Below are 17,055 nucleotides of genomic sequence, written 5' to 3' on the forward strand. Positions count from 1 at the left end.
CTTCCCAGAGTGCTAAAATGGCAGGTGTGAGCTACTGTACCCAGCCCTGGTAGTACCATCTTGGTGCTATGTGCTAGGCATTTCACTAAATATACTTATCTCTGTCATTACAGCATCTCCCATAAATTTGTGTTATTGTTACCCCCATTTTACAGTAGAGACTGTGGCTCATGGAGTTACATGATTTCTTTCCCAGCACCTCCACTCCCAAGAGCAGTCACACTATTTTCTAGATGTAAAGTCTATCCAACCCTTATCCAGAGAAGGCCAGCATTCAAGGTATTGTATGAAACATCACTCATCAATTCTTCAGCAGACTGGGGGGCACCTACCATGTGCCAATCTGGCTACATGTAAACTGAAGTAAAGAAGATGTGACCAGGGCTCCTAAGGAATTGGAGATTAAACCAATTCAGTTTAGTCTAAAGCATGATTGTCAGGTAACTGCGGCACCTGCCAGGGAATTCCCAGGGAGTTTCTGAGACTTTGCTTTGGAGTAAGGGACACAGAGCACTTAATGTAGAACTTGGCACATGACAGGCAATTGATATATCTAACTAGGTCCCTTCTTTCTTGGTCCAAAACTGTTAACAGATCCTTCTGGAAAATGCTAGTGCATGTCTGCACTGGTGGAATGGGGCACATAGGTCAGTCAGTCTTGGAGGGTTTTGTTTCACTCCTCAATGCCATCTGGTGGGCAATGGAAACTTTGCCAGGGTTTGGGGGAAGCTTGCCCAGCCATTGTGTGATTCGACTTAAAATCAGAATTGCATTCTCTATATAACTCTGGAAGGAAATCTAGATATCATCTCAATGTGCAGAAACTGAGTTTAGGAATCAAGAATAATGGAGTCTGCTTCTGCCACCATCATTGACACTGAGCTGTGACAAGATGCCGGACCGTGATACTTTTGCTTTCAGTTCTCAGCAGACGCTGTGGGACCAGGCAGGTCCAGGCTTGATTGCTGCTCTGTGGCTGCACCCTTGGCCAAGTCACTTGACCACTCTCAACCAAGTTTCCCTATCTGAGACATGGAAATAAAAGTAATTCTTATTTTACTGCCTTCTTGAGAAAACGTAATGAGATTATTCCTAATTAGCCATCTGCCCAATACTCAGTCCTTCAAATGTGCTCATCCATGGTAGCTGTTTTTAATTTCATTATCTCTTTTAAAATGATCCAATATTTTCTGCCCTCTCTACCTTTTAGAGTTGCCATCTTGTTGGCTATGTACTTCAGAATCTAAATCCAATTCTAGGAGATGCTAACTGATGTACTTTCTTCCCCTTCTGTTAGGGAGAAGCTCAGGACAAGAATGACTTCTCTCCAAGGCTGCGACTATGGATGAGTTAGGTCGCTGTTACGTGGGAGGCGGAGAAACTTACTGGACATTTAGCAACTGTAAGTCAATAGGCATTGACCAGGAGGGGCTGGTGATTCCCCTAAAACACACATCTATCGGGTATTTGGTGTGTATAACGACATACAGCGATGACCAGGGAATAGTCCTCTTTCAAAGAGCTCACCACGATCATTTCTCACCATTTGGTAGTCTGTGAAAGCTACCTCTCCTCTCCTCTGGGGAAAGAGGGAAATATATAGGCTTTTATGTACCATTTTACTTATAATTTCAGGTTAAACTTAGCCACGGATTTTATTATTAAAACTTTAAATTCAATCGGTGTTTGTGCCTAGTGTTGTGCTGTTTCCAGTGGTGGATGCAGACCAAGCTCGTGCTCTCAGCACACCTGTGCTGCGCTAAGGTGGTAAAGCATGGGCCTGCTGCCCTGCACACCAGGGATGGTCAGGGCCTCGCAGCAGGGGCCCTCTGAACAGCCACGGTTGTCTGCAGGGGGTTGTCTGTAGAGGTTGTCTGGCTGAGCTTGGATGAAGGTGGTGAGACTATTTATTAGTCCACAGAGACCCACAAGGACACCCTGCTCTTGCCGCTGTTCTGTGGCTATTCTGGGTATAGTTAACTATCTCATGGCCTCGACTTCATATTGACTGTCAGTCTGAAATATCCAGATCACCTGACTCAACCTGCTTCCCCATCCCAGCTTGCTCTGAACGTATCAGAAAGACAGGGGAGGTAGCTGGACTTTGCAGAAATCCTTCCATGATCCAAGCACTCTGGTGGCGAGAGATAGAGAGGGGGGGAGGGAGAGAGGGAGGGAGAGAGGGCGGGAGAGAGGGAGAGAGAGACAGAGAGAGAGAGAGAGAGAGTAGTGGGCATTACTATAGCTACTCTACCAATGAAAATACTAAGGCTCAGAGAGTTTGAAAAACTTACTCAGAGTCACATGAGGGAGGGCAGTGTGTCTAACTTCAAATTTCCTTTTTTTTCATTATACAGGCTGATGTCTGGGAATGTAAGAAAAACATCTCACTGTGGATACAGGTTGAAGAGTGTCAATGTCTCTGCCCTCAAATAACCCACAATGAAGTAGAGAGGTTCTTAACCTTTTAGGGGGAAGGACAGGGTATGGGAATATTGCATAACTTTGAGATTCTCCCCAGAAAAATACTGAAAGCCTTGCAAACAGTTTCAGGGGAATATTTGCAACCTCTTCTCTGCCCCCTCTCAATCCTCAGCAGAGACTCCGGGCTCAAAGCAGACTCTTAGTAATTCTAAGGTGCCCGTGCCCTATAACGAAATGATGCCAGGCTCTCGAATGGAACGCGCATAGACAGAAATAAGTGCTGGTTGTGGCAATCACCCTTTCCACGCTGGCTGCTTCCTCAGAGCTTAGAAGGAAGATGAGCAGGACATCGATCAGCCCAAAGGGCTCAGGCCACTCAGTCTGACACGGGGCTGACTTCTGAGTGACCACACAGTGGAACAACCACTGCTAAGGGCTGTGGATCCATGCTGTGCAATCAAAGTGAATCTCCACTGGCTTTCTTGGGCAAGCTGGAGATGGGGTATAATTCCCTGTGCAGATCTGTATGGAAAGTGTGCCATTCTTCGGGTTGGCACAGTTGCTAAGAGATAGATTTTTTTTAAAATTAAGGGTTAAATAGTATAGGGACTTTTGGGGTAAAAGTATGTTTCAATTCTGGATCTGGGTGCTGATTAAACTTATGAATGCATATTATACTTTTCTATATGTATATTATACTTCCATATGTATATACATATACTTTAAGTGTATATGTATATTTCTATATGTATATCAAAAGGTTTTTTAAAAAGAATGAAGCCAGCTATCTAAAACCTGAACTTTTAAGAGGAAAAATGATATAGTTATTTAACATAATTCAGAATACTGAGTCACGATTGGCCAAATGTCTGCCATATTAGTTTAAAGAGTCTGTGAAACAGGACCAAGACAGCTCAAAACATCTTAATGCACCGAATTGGGAGTTCCAGAAGGCTGCTCTCGCTGCTCCTGCACTGCATTTGACAGCAGGTGCTCTGGGTGCCGTGCTTGCTCTGGCCCCTGCCCTCTCTGGGGCCCTGCCTCCTAACGTGTGACCTCCCAAGTCCGAGTCATCAATCCTGACCTAAGCAAACGTGCAGGCACACGAGGGCGTGGGATGTGAAAGAAGTTTGCCGCCAGAATCTTGGAATCATTTGCAGCTGGGTGTTGGTGCACAGCCTGCAACCCCCACCTCCTACCTCTCTTCGTGCACCAGTGCTGCAGCCCTGGTCCACTGCGCAGCGCTCCAGTGTGCTCTGGGAGCCTGCCCCTGCCCACCTCTGACCGTCTCTGTTCAGGAAGGGGCTGGTCTTACTTCTCCTACCCCCTACCTTGATTGCCCAGATTTCAAACCTCACCTCCTTTGTATACACCTGGACTTTAAACATGAGGTGCCAGCTGGACACCCGACACGGTGGCTTTTGTGCCCGACACCCTCAGCTCCAGACCCTTGCCTCATCCTCTCCAAGGCTCCTATGCAAATGCTTCCTGCAGCTCAGCCTCTGTGGGCCCATTTCCATTTTGTTCCATTCTGCCCTCCCTGACAGCTCCTGGTGTTTGGCATCAGAGATAGGACATACCGTGTCCCCACGCTTTGGGGAAGCTGTTGACTTCAGAAATGGGAAGGTCTGTACTGAAAGACAGGACAGGAACCAGAGTCCAGGCTGAAATCCTAAGTCAGCAGCAGCAACATGCCAGCGCACACGAGAGCTGGCACGTGTACCGGGCTCTGGACGGAGGAAGTGCAGGGAGCGCAGCCCGGGCGACTGCCCAGCCCGCCCTGGAAACGCCACCCAGTCGCTCTGTCTTCGGGGGGCAGGAGGAGACGGTGGGTTGTAATGACATAGAGGGATGTGTTTTCCTGCCTCTGTCTCTCCATCACTGTGAAAAGGCCCCAGTACCTGGTTTAGTTTCCTGCCCCTTTCTTTCTTTATTCATTTCCAAAAGGATGTAAGGAAGTTAACATTCCATATGTCACTGGTTGCGTGGATCCAAAATGCCCCTCTAAGATCCTGCCTAGAGCATTATTTCTGAACATATTTCTCAGAAGACACAATTTGCCAAGGCCAGGATCAGGTAGAGAAGAGCAAGTGTGTTGCAAGATGTCAATAAATCTGCGAGACCTCAGACACACTATCTAGCCTCTCTGAACCCATTTCCTCCTCGTCTGTGAATGGAGATAACAGTTGTGGCCCTGCCTGATGCTTGGGGCGGAGGCCGGGACAAGATGCCAGGGAGCTCTTACAAACTGTAACGTGAGGAGTCGTCAGCAGCAGAGAGTGCACAAATTTCAGGAAATGAGATTCCCGTAGGCAGCAAGATCCTCGTGACATAGGAAGTGTCTCGAAGTCTGGCCTTTTAAGCTGCTATCGAAACATGTATGTAACTGAACCTGTGCAACTCTCTTGGCTACTGAGAAAAATGTCTTTGCTGTCCTAGGACTGCAACCACATGACCCTGTTTATTCTGCCTTTCTCTCTATTTTCTGTATTTTTTCTAGAATCCTGGCCCTCTTTCCTGCCCTTTTGTTTTTTCTCTTCTCAGTATCCATCATTGTCATCTTTTGTCTATTTTCAACTTAAAAATTGAGAGTTATCAAGAGTCCCATCCTTAACCTACTATGGCTTCTCAGTTCATTTGTTCAATCTGGGAGATCTCGACCTCCCCAGTCCAACGCCTGTTAACCTCCAAATCTGTAATAAACCTCATTCTCTTCCCCAAGTTCCAAATCTGCGCATCTTCCTGTCAACTCCCCGTTACCCTCATATGCCCCAACTGATCTCATGAACTTCCCTACCAAATTCCTTTTCCCCTGATGTTCTGTATCCCATCTGCACAAGCCAGAACGACTGGCCAAAATCCACATACCCCGGGGGGCACCAGCCCCATCTGCCTTTCTCGTTATGAAATCCCCGGTGCCTAGTACATGATAGGGGCTCAGCAAATCCTTCTTTTTTAAAGTGCAAAAAAGTCATTATCTTCTTCTCTCTCATTCCCCACTAGATAATAGTGTTAATAAAATAACAAAAATTATATAAATTAGACAGATAGTTAGATAGAGGTTGGCTGATTGCTTAACATACAGCTACTTGGGTGTTTTCTGAGTATAAGGCCCTGTGTCAGGACTGCATATGCAGTCACGCGTCCCCTAATGACAGGGACATACTCTGAGATATGTGTGGGGTGATTTAGTTGTTGTGAGAACATCACAGAGTGAACTGACACAAACCTAGATGGTACAGCCTGCTACACACCTAGGCTGTATGATGTCCTAGGCTACATACCTAGACAGCATGCTACTAAGTATTTGTGTATCCAAACAAGTCTAAACATAGAAAAGGTACAGTAAGAATACAGCATAAAACATAAAAAAATGGTACATTTGTATAGGGCACTTACCATGACTGGAGCTTGTAGGACTGGAAGTTTCTCTGGGTGAGTCAGTGAGTGAGTGGTGAGTGAATGTGAAGGCCTAGGACATTGCTGTGCACTACTGTAGACTTTATAAACACTGAACACTTAGGCTACACTAAATTTATAATTTATTATTTTCTTCAATAAGAAATGAAACTTAGCTTACAGTAACTTTTTATTTTATAAGATTTTTAAGTTTTTAAAACTTCTGGACTGTTTTATAATAACACTTAGCTTAACACACAAACACATTGTATAGCTATACAAAATTATTTTCTTTCTTGATATCCTTATTCTACAAGCTCTTTTCTATTTTTTAAAAAAATTATATATTAACCTTTTTACTTTTTAAACTTTTTTGTTAAAAACTAAGACACAAATACACTCATTAACTTAGGCCTAGAGGGTGTCAGGATCATCAAAAACACTGCCTTTCACCTCCACATCTTGTCCCAGGATGGTCTTCAGGGGCAATAACAGCTCCGTTATAATTTTATGGGACCACCATCATATATGTGGTCCATCATTGGTGGAAATGCCGTTACAGGGAATTGACTGTATTTCTATAAAGATCACAAACATATATTTATATGTATGTGTATTTATATGTGTTGTATGTTGTGGGGGAAACAAAACTTCACATCTCTCTTAGGGTCTCAGAATTGATTTGGCATAAGACAGGGTAGCAGGAGAAAAGCCTACAAATCTAATTAATGCAAGTTTTACATGACACGGGAGCCAAATGTCACGGGAATGAAGAACTAGAGAACTGGCAAACCCTAAATGTCTTCATGCTGAGTTGAATACAGAGAGGCAATTGTGGAAAATTAACTAAAATCTATGGGAAGCTAAGGGAAAATAGGAATTATTTCAACAAGATCTGTCTGTAATACAGGAGTCTCTTGGTCTCAACTTCTCATCCTCTATGATAAGAATGTTTCTTTTTTCCTGGTTTAGGGAGGGTAGTTCTTAAATGGGAGGGTAGTTCTTAAATGGGAACTTCATCTTCTGTTTTTTAAGAAAACAAAGGGGGACCAGAGTGCCCTTATTGGATCTGTTTTTCAAATGCCTTTAGCTCAAAAGTCAATATGCCAGCGAGGTATGTTTTGGGGTGGCATGTGCTGAAATCCTTCAGGATATGTATGCGTGCGTGTGTAAGAGAGAGAGAGAGAGATGCATATATATATAATTTTCATTATCCTGAGATGTACAGCTTGCCCATTTTATAGATGGATGAATTAATTTTGCTTAACCTCATACAGATAACAAATGGTAGAACAGCATTTGCATTAAATTTCTAAATGATTTACACATGTGAATTCAATTAATCTTTATAACAGCCTTTGATGTCAGAGACTTTCCTGCTTTGTAGACAGGGAAACTGAGGCAGAGTGAGGTTCATTGTCTTGCTCAAGGTAACAGCTTGTGAGTAGGACAGGATCCCAGCCCAGCCTGTGCTACGCTGACTCTCAAAGGTGAAAGCCCACAGCAGAACTCTGTTACATAACACTTTCGTATCCACCCAGACACAAGTCCTCCTGATCTCACTTCTTGCCTGTCTTATAATTTGTCCTTCTCTCCCCAATATCAGAGTGCATGCACGCAAGTCAGTGATATATGTTGAATAAATGAACAAATAAGTGAAAAAAGTAAATGAATAAATGAATATCCACGTTTGCTTCAGCTCCTCTCATGGGCTTACTTTCTCTATCCTTTTTCCCCCCTAAAAGCTGTTTTCTTTCCTGTCTAATGTTTTATGTAGTTCAGCACGGCTTTCTAAAGATGATCATCATTATTCCTTCAGATCCTCTCATCCATTATCGTTTTTCCTCTAAACAGCTGATTGAAAAGGATTTGTTTCCTTTGTACAGGTCATTGTTGTCTAGTAGTGAGGCCAAATGTTTTATCCCATGGGAATGTATCTTCATTTTTATGATGGAAGCCAATGGGAGTTAATAAAGGGAATGGAAAAAGCACATCACTGCCAACTGCTTATGTGTGCATCCATTTCCTCCTGGAAATTTCACCTGTCCTCACCGCATGCCACTTGGGGAATCCTACCAGCAGCTGGGTGAACATTATATGGGACAGTGGTCATGTGACCATTTGATTAGGGAGTGACATACTCATAGGGGTACTAGGGGTCTTAGAATATATATCAAAGACCCTAATTCAGCAAGGGGGTCACTGATAGTCTGGAAACGAAGACTCTCAGGCTTTCTCAAACTCACACAAAACATTTATGAGGATGGATTCACAATTAATTCACAGCCACTGTCACGCTTTGGGGCCAATTTATCGAATAGATGCTTACGAACTTCCATGGTGCCTACTTTCTGCTAGGTGAGAGGTACTGTGTCTCTGCAGCTATGAGCCTATGCTAGAGCCAGGCCCCTTGGGGTTTTAGTTCTACCATTAAGATTTGAAGACAGTTATTTAGCCCCTCCCTGCTCCCATGTCCTCATCTGTAAAGAGTGAGTAGTAACGATGCCGTCTTCATGACGTTGTTGGGGGAATTAAATGAGATGAGGATGAAGGCAGTTAGAGCACGGTGCTCAATCCTGACAAAGGGTAGGTGCTCACTGGTGGAGGTGACGATGACGATGATGATGGCAATGACGGTAGTGGTGATGATGCTTTGCTGGAGAAGATGCTGAGCTAATGTAGACACAGTTTATTTTTTCAAGGCACTCACAGCCATTTGGGGAGACAGACATACCATCACACAGTCACTTGTGAGAGAGGAATAAATAACAGGTACAGCAGTTTAGCTGGAGGAAAGCACTCTTGGCTCAGGTTGTCAAGAAAGGCTTCCTAGAAGTGTTAGTACCTAAGCCAGGTCCCCAAAATAGGTAAGCTTCGGAGATGCAAGGACAAACAGGAGGGCCACTGTTGATGAAACAAAATCAAATCTGGCAACTGCTCTTTCTGAAAAGCTGAGATATTTTCAAGTTGTCTTTGCTGCATATTCTGCCATGAAAAATTGTGATTAGGATTTTACATTTATATAGCACATTTATTTTTAGAGGCTCTATGATATTAAAAGCTAAAACCTTCATTTGAATGTTGGTCTTTCTTTAAAAATATGTGTACTGTACCTTTTCTTCCAATGAGCTCTCTAACTCGAGCTGGTGAGATGTTTGGACTAACTGTGAAATACAAAATTATTGATACTAATGATTTTTAAAAAATAAGTTTGAAGAAATATTTCAAAAGTTAAAGTTTATTGAAAAAGTTCTGCTAACAAAGAAACACCAATTATTTTCAGAAATGCTAGGAGCTGGGGAGCAAGACAATTCAAGGAAAAATGTTGAGATGAAGGGCATGTTAAATATGCTGTCAAGATATCCATGGAATATTGTCCACTTTGGCAGGAAACAACTCAGGATTCTGTAAAACACAAACCGAGCAGTGGCAGACAGCATCCATTGAGTATTTTGTAAGACATAGCAAAAGGCATTTCCCAGTGCCCAGTAATGACACTAGAGCTCCAAATCATCAGGCTGTACCAACAGGGTACAAATTGACTTGTTGATCATGCCACACTGTTGCACGTGACACCCTTTTTGGAGGAGAATTGTCAAAATCGTGCTTCACCATCAGTAAGAAGAAAAATCAGCTGGCTTTGGAAACACAAGGATCCTATGAGTTTTAATACCATAATTGTGCAAAAGTACTTTGTCCTAGCAGTCTGAGACCCAGTGACTACCACATCTAAAGTAGCCTCCCCCCAAAAAAAATCACTCACTGCTACTCACTTCTGCTGTATCTCATCATCTTGCTTTGCTTGTTAATTGCCTTTTCCTTACTTTAGCTGAGTGTTAATTTTTTTTGTTTTTTTAGAGATAGGGTCTAGTTCTGTCCCCTAGGCTGAAATGCAGTGGCACCATCATAACTCACCATAACCTCAAGCTACTCGGCTCAGGTGATCCTCTTGCCTCAGCCTCCTGCGTAGCTGGGACTACAAACACACACTACCATGCCCAGCTAATTTTTTAAGTTTTTGTAGAGATGGGATCTTACTATGTTGCCCAAGTTGGTGGAACTCCTGGCCACAAGCAAGCCTCCCACCTCAGCCTTCCAGAGTGCTGGGATTATAGGCATGAGTCAGCGTGCCCAGCTGGTTAATTGTTTAATATCTCCTTCCTCCATGTACTGTAGCTTTTATTCATAGTATGCTCAGCACTGAGTAAAGGGTTTGATGCATAGTAAACCCATAAAAATTGAATGAATGAATAGATAAGCAAATGAGGAATTAATACAGTTATTCCCCTGGTTCAGGACTCATTAACTTTCGGTTTCTCTACTACAATAGCATTATTTGTGATAACTTCCAACTTATTTTTTAAATTCATAAACACATTTTTATTGCAGTATCTTCAGAAAAGTGCACATATCATAAATGCACTGTTCCCAACTCAATGAATTTTTACAAACTGAGTATACCCACGAAACCAGAACCCAAATCAAGAAATAGAATATTACCAGCCTCTCAGAAGTCCTCTTGTCACCCTCTTCGAGACAAACATTGCTGCCTGCTCAATGGTCATCATTATTTGACAGCAAATTTTAGTCTTGCCTGTTTTTGTACTTTATATACACAGACTCATTTAGCATATATCTTTTTGAGTTTTTCTTCTTTCACTTAATATTGTGTTATGAGATTTATCCATGTTGTAGTGCATAAGTATAGCGCATGGAGTTGTATAGTAATGACATACTAAAATTTATTTATCCACTATCTTCTATCCACTGGGGTAGTACCCACTTTGGAGTTATTATGAATAATGCTGCTATAAACAGTCTTAAATGTGATTTTGTGTGCACACACATACCCATAGCTGTTGGGCGTATATCTGGGGATAAAATTGCCAGGTCATAGGGTCTGCAGATGTTCAGCTTAATAAATAACTACTAAAAAGTTTTGCAAGGTGGTTGTACAAACTGGCCATTCCAGAAGTTACAGCATATGAGAGTTTTGGTTATTCCATGCCTTTGCAAACACATTTTTTCTCTCTTTTTCATCCTATTGTGATAATTTCTTGGCTGTTCTTTCTACCTACAGTCTCACACCCCTATTATTATATACGGTAGCTTCTCCTGCTGACCTCCAGAGGGATTGGATGAAGTCATTGCCCAGTATCAACCCTTGAGCAACTCACTAAGACTAATTTGAATTTGCAAATTCAAATCCATCAGGGTATGTGGGAAGGGATTCAGTGCAAGACACAGTAATATGGCTTGGTGGGTTCTGCAGCTAAATTGGTGGCACGTGCCCCACATTCAGTGCAAACTGTAAACCACAGACCTGACTAGGTCAGGTCTGCCCAGTGACTACATGTTTAAAACTCTGAATTTCTAGGAAAATGTCCCAGCTCCTTAACCCAATTTCAAAGTCTCTTCTGGTCATTGCCTTTTTTTCTGTTTGGAAAAACTGGTGGCAGCCATTCTTTCTGACATACCCTGTACTTTTGCCAGAGTCACCTTTACAGCCTCCCCTGAAAAAGTCATGCGCGCTCACACCTCCATGCCCTTGCCCATTGTTGTGGTCCGGGGTACTCTTCCTCCCCTTCCCTGCGGGTACATTCAGTGCCCTGCGCAGAGGACCTGGCGGAGGCTTCTTAATCCCCATAGCAAGAGCTAATCCCATCCCACTCTGTTTCCCATAGAGCTTTGTCCGTGGCTTTAGTATCTACTTATTACTTCCGGATATTTGTTTTAGATCTGAAATCCTTTGTTTACTTGTCTGACTTCCAGGTTAGAACTTGAGCATTAGGATTTAAATGATCCAGACTGAATTCAAGTCATGATTGTATTCAAGGGCCTAGCACAAGGCCTGGTATATAGTAGGTGCTGGATAAATATCTGCTGAATGAATAAATGAATGAGTGAATGAATGTGGTCCTGGGCCTCAGGTAGATGAGAATTATGCTAGGGAAATGCCATTCATTATATCAGATGGCATGGAATGTAGGAAAAATAAACATAAAATACAAAATGCTACTTAGCAGAACAGGGAAAGAGAACATGTTGGACAGGACTGAATTAACAGGAGAACATGGGAAAGCATGCTTGAACAGTAGGGCTTTCTGAACTGGCAGTGCTAGTAATAACGATGCTATTTCCAGGCCTTGTTATACCGCTTGCATGTGTTAATGTAACTTAATTCTCACAATAATTCTACAGGCAATAGTCTTCATTTTAGAAATGGTGAAATTGAGCACAGAGAAGCGAAGTGAACTTTCTCAAGGATGCAAAAGTGTAGAAACCAGATTTGAATACAGAAAGTCTGATATGTCTCAGAGCCTCAACCATCTTGCATGACTGCCTCTAAATTAACCATATTTTTCGCAAGAATCCAGGAACCTAAGGAAAGCAAGTGTGGACCCCATAATGTAAGTGAGAAGGTCAACATTCACGGACTCATATAACTTACCCAGTGAAGGAACTTGGGATTCTCCAAAACTCGCATTCTTTCCACGATTCCAACAATGTAGGAGGTGGGTGCAGAGGGGAGTGGAGAGGCTTTTCCATAAATAAATCCTGCGGCTCCTTCTTTGTCCACAGCAGGGACAGCACCGAGGACGGAGTAGAAACATAAATTAGGAGTCGTGGGCCTGGAGCTGGGTCCCCTCTCTGGGGTCTCACCACCCCTGCAGGGATCCTGAGCATTTCCCAGGGCCTGGCCGCTGCAGGCCTCATGCCACGCAGAGCCAGAGGTTTAGTCTACGAGATGCCTCTTGGGACTCCTCCTCCAGAGAAGACATTTCAAAACAAATCCAAGCCATTCTGCTGGAGGCTGCCCTGGGAGAGATGAAGGTCGTCCCGTGGTTCCCATCTGTCCGGCGCCTATTTAGAGCTGCACCACGTCACCCTCACCCACACACAGACCCTTGAGGAACTGTGACTTACAGCCATTCTCATCTGAAGTAAAACATGATTTGGACTTGAGGAATTTGTCATTGTCTGAAACCAATTTGAGTAGTAACTCAGATCATTCTAACAAGAAAATCTAGTTTGGTCACAAGCGGATGCCCAGCTTCAGGAAGAGTTTTCTGTGATTATTCATGGGGTTTAACGTATTTCTTCGTCTTTGCTTAATGGTTCTAGTTCATATTTAGTGAATAGTTCTTCCATTCGTGTTTTTTGCTATTTTATCTATTAGGGTGTTAGGTTTTTCTTATTGATTTATCTAAGTCATTAACCAAATAAATGGAAAACTATTCCATCTGCCATATTGCTTCATGTATATTTTCACTATACATAACCTTCTACATCTCTAAATTTGCATATTTAAGATATAGAGAAATATTTAATCTGTTCAATTACCTTTACAGTTTTCCAATTTCTTGTCACTTACTTCAAGATTTTAACAAATTAGCAAGTCTATGCTATACCAGTTTTTGCTTTTGCTTTTTTTATGTTGACATTTTAATCCATCTAAAATGTATTTTTGGTATATGGTATGAGAGGAGAGAAATTGTTTATTTAAACTAAGTCACCTTAGCAATATATAGAATAACTCTGCTCTTCCCAGTGAACTGCGATGCTTTATGTAATATATGTTAAACCTTAGTATATACTGGCAGAATTTTCTTTTGGCCACAACCTAGTTTTTGCCCTTATTAGTCTTCCGAAATTTTCTTCTGTTGTGTGACTTATTCATCCATATATACAGATGTTAGAATTTGTCTCAAGACAAAAATCCTTCTGCATTATTATTGGAATTGTATGATGCTGCAGTCTCCAATTCCCAGGCTGCAGACCAGTACTGGTCTGTGGTCTGTTAGGAACCAGGCAGCACAGCAGCAGGTGAGCAGTGGGCAAGCGAGTGAGGCTTCATCTGTATTTACAGCTGCTCCCCATCGCTCACATCCTGCCTCAGCTCTGCCTCCTGTCAGACCAGCAGCAGCATTAGATTCTGCATTTTGGTGAGTTGTATAATTATTTCATCATATATTGCAACTTAATAATAGAAATCAAGTGCACAATAAATGTAGTGCACTTGAATTGTGCACTGAATCATTGATTCATTCCGAAACCATCCTCACTGTCCCCCAGCCCCCCCAGTCCATGGAAAAATTGTTTTCCATGAAACCCATCTCTGGTTCCAAAATAGTTGGGGACTGCTGATATAATGAAAAAATAATAATTTCATTTTTCATTACCTTCCTGTTTACCTCTTTTTTTTTTTTCTGGTTTGTCTTTTCACATTGGTCACAACTTCCACAACAATGTTATCTAATAATAGTGGACATTGTTCTTTTGTTACTGATTTTTAGCAGGGGTATCTCTAGTGTTAACCATGAAATATAATCATAGATATAACTTAGAATAATACACCTTTTTATTTTTATTTATTTATTTATTTATTTATTTATTTATTTTTGAGACAGAGTCTCACTCTGTTGCCCAGGCTAGAGTGCTGTGGTGTCATTTTAGCTCACAGTAACCTCAAGCTCCTGGGCTCAAGCAATCCTCCTGCCTCAGCCTCCCAAGTAGCTGAGACTACAGGCATGTGTCTCCAAGCCCGGCTAATTTTTTCTGTATATTTTTAGTTGTCCATATAATTTCTTTCTATTTTTAGTAGAGACGGGGTCTCGCTCTTGCTCAGGCTGGTCTCAAACTCCTGAGCTCAAACAATCCGCCCGCCTCGGCCTCCCAGAGTGCTAGGATTACAGGCATGAGCCACCGCACCCAGCCCACCCTTTTATTTTTAAGGTGTAGATTTCCTGGTTATAAGAAATAATGTATCTTTATGAAAGAAATTAAGAAATAAAAGATGTAAACTTTTTATTTTCATCATTGTCACAACTATTGAATTTGTTATGTATGCTAAAAGCATCCTTTATCATTGTTAAAAGTATCAGTTTACTTCTCTCCTTTGATATTTTGATTAATTGTTTTGGTATTTCAACAAATGACTTTTTATTTTTCATGTATTAAAAATGAAAGCACCAAGAATTCAAATAGATGACTAAATGTAAAAAATTGCAAACCTCACTAGTAATCAAAAATGTAAGAATTAAGTTATGTTTTAAAAAAATCTAATAAGACATATTTAAATACAATAATGCTCTTTGCTGAAAAGGATGTAGTGAATGGACATTCCCATGTTTTTGTGAAAATGTAAGTTGGTTTTATAATTATAAACAATAATTTAAAAGTATATAGTAGAAATCTTAAATATAGTTGAAACTTTAAACCTGAAAATCTATTCTGAGTCTTTATTTTAAATAATTTATCCAAGATATTCATTATCTGTAATAAAAAAATAAAAACATATAAATACGTAACAATAGAAGGGTATATATTCCACTGTGGAATATTATGCACCCAATAAAATGGTATAAAAGAGAATTTTTAATGAAAACATGACATGTTGTGATAAGTAAAAAAAGAAACGTGTTTAAGTTATATTTAAAGTATAATCTTAGTTATTTAAAAAACTATGTAAAGACATTTCCCATCCAAGTAAATAAAGGTTTTAGAAAAATATTTATTGAAATATCAACATGGGGTTTTATTTTTGGTTGTTAGCTTATTGGTGATCTATATCATTTTCCCTATATTTTGTTATAGGTGCTGTTACCGATCTATGCCTCTCAGCTACGCATTTACCCTTCATTGATCTGCTTATGACACTGGGGAACCTCTCCTTTGCCAGCCGACAGTGATATGCTTTGTCAGTAGAGGGCGCTGGAGAGACACTGGACTTGGGCTTCTCATCTGCTTTTATTACTGAGTCTTGCTTCTGGGGCTGGAGGCAGCTGGTGGGAGGTGACCAGTGGGACACACAGCTGTACTCAGCTCCAGGGAGTTTCAGCCACAGTACCACCAGGGGCATGGCATTTTCCCATGGGAAGCTTCCCCCGGAAGCCCAGGGGTGCACACCTCAGGGGACTTCTCTACCATCCAGTGGGCCAAAGCAGAACCACCACCCACCAGATGTGGATCTCAGCTCTGGGAAGGGGGGAACATCTTCCAGATTTGTTGCTTCCTTGGGTTCTTCGTCTCAGTCCTAGAGCTAGTGGCTGCTTCCTATTCTACCATGCCTGTGTTTTCTGGAATTCTCTTTACACCTAAGCAGGTAAAACCATGTTATAGTTAATAATTCTTTGTATTAAACTTTTCCTATTCAAATTGCTATATGGTTTTTGTCTCCTGTTTGGACCCTAACTGATGTATTTTTTCCCACATTTTCTTCAATTCCCATCATAATCAGAAAATAAATTAATGTAATATATATATACACACACACACACATAAAATATTGGTCATCTTAGTAAATGAAAATAAGCATTAATTTATTTTCTGATTATGATGGGAATTCTACAGAATGTGGAAAATATATTGGGACATATATGTATGTGGAAAATAGTTTCTATATTTCTGTATATAGTTATTTGTTAGTATATATGTGTATCCTCCAACACAGAACTCTTTAGTGTGTGATAAAGCATTCTTTTTATGGTAATAAATAATAAAAATAATCCTTTTCATAAGATGTTCAATACTTTTAACTAATTTTGCTATGGCGCACTCCTGTCTATAATGATAAATGTTAGTTTTCTTTTAGGTGATTAATTTATCAGATTTTGCCATGAGGATCTTGTTTATTTTATTAAACTACGTGGTTTTCTATCAGTTTATATGTCCTGTGAAAATAAATATGCTGTAGAGCTCATCATATGGACGTTTTAAAGAGGTCACCAGTAAGACCACCTGGGTTCAGAGATGTTTGCTGGAGTGATTTTTCTTCTTTGGTGATTAGCACTACTCTGCATCAGGATTGACGATGGAGCCCCACTATGGACCCAAGGCCATGAAGAGTTGGTAAGAAACTTAACTCACCCTCTGATCAATACTCATTAAAAGGTAGTGTAAATCTAACTTTCTTCTTTTGTTACAAGGTGGACTCTCCTCTCCTTTGTCCTGGCCGCTTTGAGTCAGTTGAAACCAGTAATGTCTTCCAATATGCTATGAAGAGCCATGAGAGATGTCACATCATACACAGCCCAAACTTACCCTCAAGGAGTTCACAGTCTAATGGAAGACAACGAAGTTCCTCTGCATTCAACATGGTGCTATGTGCTTTCTATGTAGTTGCTCATTTAACTCCCAATCAGCCACGAGAAGTCTGAATTGTTGTTCCCTCTTTGCAGAAGAGAAAGCACAGTCTCAAAGGCAAAGAAACTTGTCCAAGATCATTCAAGA

The sequence above is a fragment of the Lemur catta genome, chromosome 17 (genome assembly GCF_020740605.2).
Source record: "Lemur catta isolate mLemCat1 chromosome 17, mLemCat1.pri, whole genome shotgun sequence".
In the NCBI taxonomy this organism is placed as follows: domain Eukaryota; kingdom Metazoa; phylum Chordata; class Mammalia; order Primates; family Lemuridae; genus Lemur; species Lemur catta.